Below are 3335 nucleotides of genomic sequence, written 5' to 3' on the forward strand. Positions count from 1 at the left end.
CAATATTCACAATTATTGCCCTCTGTCTCCATGTTCCTCTCTAGACATGTTTTCCTCTAACTGCAGCCATCATAGCCATAATCAGACAAATTGTTGCTGCCACTCTTTTGAATTGTATTTATTTTTCCCTGCCTTCCATTTCTCTGTCTCTTTCAGTTTGGTTACAACATGGATGACAACATGGGCATTCTTCAAAAAACTAGAAATTGAGGTTTCAGGTCACCCAGCAATTCCACTTCTGGGAATATATCCCCAGGAGCAAAAATATACAGCAGAAATGACATCTGTACCTGTATGTTTACTGGAGCACTATACACAATAGCCAGAGTCTGGAAACAATCTGAATGTCTGAGAACAGACAACTGCATTGTGTAGATCTAGTATATTTACACAACGGAATACAATACAGCTATTAGAAAAAAGTGAAGTCATGAAATTCACTTATAAATGAAAGGACATGGAGAATATCATGCTAAGTGAAATAAGTCAGAAGAAGAAGGAACACACATAGAATGACTGCACTGATTTGTGGAATATAAAAATAAAAGATAGTATGGGACTAACATCCAAGGACAGTAGAAACAAGGGCCAGGAGGATTGGTTCACAGTTGGAAGTCTGACTCAAGGGCTGGGGGAGAGGGCAGTTGGGATAGAGAATTCGGGACCATTATGACAATGATGGTTAGAAGGGATCATGGGTGCTGAAAGTGGGTAAAGGACCAAACATGATGGCCTCTCAGTATATGTATTGCAAATCATAATGCCCCAAAGGTGGTGGGGGTTAGAAAGGGGGGAGGAAGGAAGGGAGGGTGGTAGAGAGAGAGGGAGGGAGGAAAAAAAGTGCTTGCCATAGAGGAAAGCTGAGGGGGAGTGGCAGGAGGCATATAGGGAGATGTTGGTGGCAGGAAATGTACACTGCTGCAGCGATGGGTGTTGGAACACTGTATGACTGAAAGCTTTGTAACTGTATCTCACAGTGATTCAATAAAAATTAAATTTATTTTGAATTGAGTTTCCCTCTCCTTCCTGAGCAGAGCCCCTGCAGCTGAAGACCTCCGGGACCCAGCCACAGCCATGCTGAGACCACTCTCCACATGCTCCGACAAGTCTCATGCAGGAAGTAACCAGCAGAGGAACCCAGATGTGCGGGACCTGGGGCTGAGATCTCCAAGCCTGCTCACTTAGGGATGGGACTTCTTACACCCAGATCCCCCATCTTCCAGTAACTAGACAGTTACACCAACCAACTGCTGTGTAATCCCATCAACGGCCAAGATCCAGAGACTATAAAACCAAGCTCCCAGAAGCGCATGACCACACTTGCAGCTGTGCAACCTCTTATTGTCTGGTTCTCACTCTCAGAGAACCCGGCAGGCTACCGAGAGTGTCCTGTCTGCATATACGCCTGACTGGGAACACCTGCAAAGGTGATTAGAGGCTGCCCCAAAAGCCTCCATCCCTCTCGGAGAGCCCGGCAAGCTACCGAGATTATCCCGCCCGCACGGCAGAGCCTGGCAAGCTACCCGTGGTGTACTCAATATGCCAAAAACAGTAACAATGATGGTCCTCATTCTCCTGACCCTGAAAGAGGCCTCAATATGCCATCAAGCTACACTAGCACGTGAAAGGGATGGATGGAGATGTTACTGGCTCCCACTCGAACAAATTGATGAACAACGGGGTGTTAGTGATGGTGATTTAAATTTATATTAAAAAATAAATAGATAAAAAATTTTGGGGGGTCTTTGGGTCACACCCGGTGCTGCACAGGGGTTATTCCTGGCTCATGCACTCAGGAATTATTTCTGGCAGTGTTCAGGGGACCATATGGGATGCTGAGAATCAAGACCGGGTGGGCCACATGCAAGACAAATGCCCTACCGGCTGTGCTCCAGCCCCAAATAGATAAAATTTGTATACACATATACATATATATAATATCTTCTGGTGTTTTCCTAAACAAATATTGATAGGAAAGTATATTATGAAAAAAATACCTAAAAATATATTTCTTCTGCTATCCCATTGATTTATAGGAATAAAGAAATATAAATTATAAGCAGTTTTTCCTCAGAATATTTCAGATATGGGTCTACTATCTTTTTTCTGGTGTGGTTAATTAGCATGTATATATTTTATATTTTATTTTAAATTCCACTTTTGTTTATCCTAAAGCACTATCTTTGCATGACAATTACACACACACTCAGCTAACACACATGCTCCTAGTAAAAAAAGAATATTTTCTGGGTCTGGAGTGATAGCACAGTGGGTAGGGCGTTTGCCTTGCACGTGGCTGACCTGGGATTGATTCCCAGCATCCCATATGGTTCCCTGAGCACCACCAGGAGTAATTCCTGAGTTCATGAACCAGGAGTAAGCTCTGTGCATCACCAGGTGTGACCCAAAAATCAAAATAATAATAATAATAATAATAATAATAATAATAATATTTTCTTGGGCTGGAGCGGTAGCACGGCAGTAGGGTGTTTGCCTTGCATGCGGCCGGCTGGCCGAGTCAGGTTCAATTCCTCCGCCCCTCTTTGAGAGCCCAGCAAGCTACCGAGAGCGTCTCAACCGCACGGCAAAGCCTGGCAAGCTACCTGTGGCGTATTCCATATGCCAAACACAGTAACAACAAGTCTCACAATGGAGACGTTACTGGGCCCACTCGAGCAAATCGATGAACAACAGGACATTGCTACAATATTTTCTTATTTCACTTTTGTTCAACTACTACCAATACCTCTTCTCTGCAGTCGACTATTTTCAATTCTTCGTAGTTATTTTCATGGGTATTTATAGAAAATGCTTATGTTGGGTAATCCTAGGATTCTTTTTTATAAATAGAAGCAGAGAAAATAGTTTGGAACTTTTGCAGTGTTAGATCCCCAACAGGCACTAATAGAGGGAGTAAACTCTAACTCTTAATTAAAGAAACAGCTAAGACATTGGTATTAGTTGGTGAGAAGCAAAGTAACACAAATGTGCCTACACTGATTTATTTAAACACACAAGGAACTGAGCTAGAGAAACAACAGACGTGGAACATCCTAGAAATAATCAAATTTGCATACTTAGATTTCCATTTTTATTAAAAACAAAAGCAGAAATAATAGAAATCCCCACCTTTTTCCACCGTCATTCCTTCTATTGACTCCTCTTTACTTGCCACTGCTCTCTGAATGGTCTTACTGCCCATACCACTCGTATGACAAAATTAGGTTAATAAAACTTCCCTCTCCCCCTTCTTATGTTGCTGGATTATTTCATTGGAATTTTTGTGGGGCATAAATACTATTTTTTCCCCAAGACTGTGCAAACTAAATTAAACA

The sequence above is a fragment of the Sorex fumeus genome, unplaced genomic scaffold (assembly GCF_029834395.1).
Source record: "Sorex fumeus unplaced genomic scaffold, SorFum_2.1 ptg000048l, whole genome shotgun sequence".
In the NCBI taxonomy this organism is placed as follows: Eukaryota; Metazoa; Chordata; class Mammalia; order Eulipotyphla; family Soricidae; genus Sorex; species Sorex fumeus.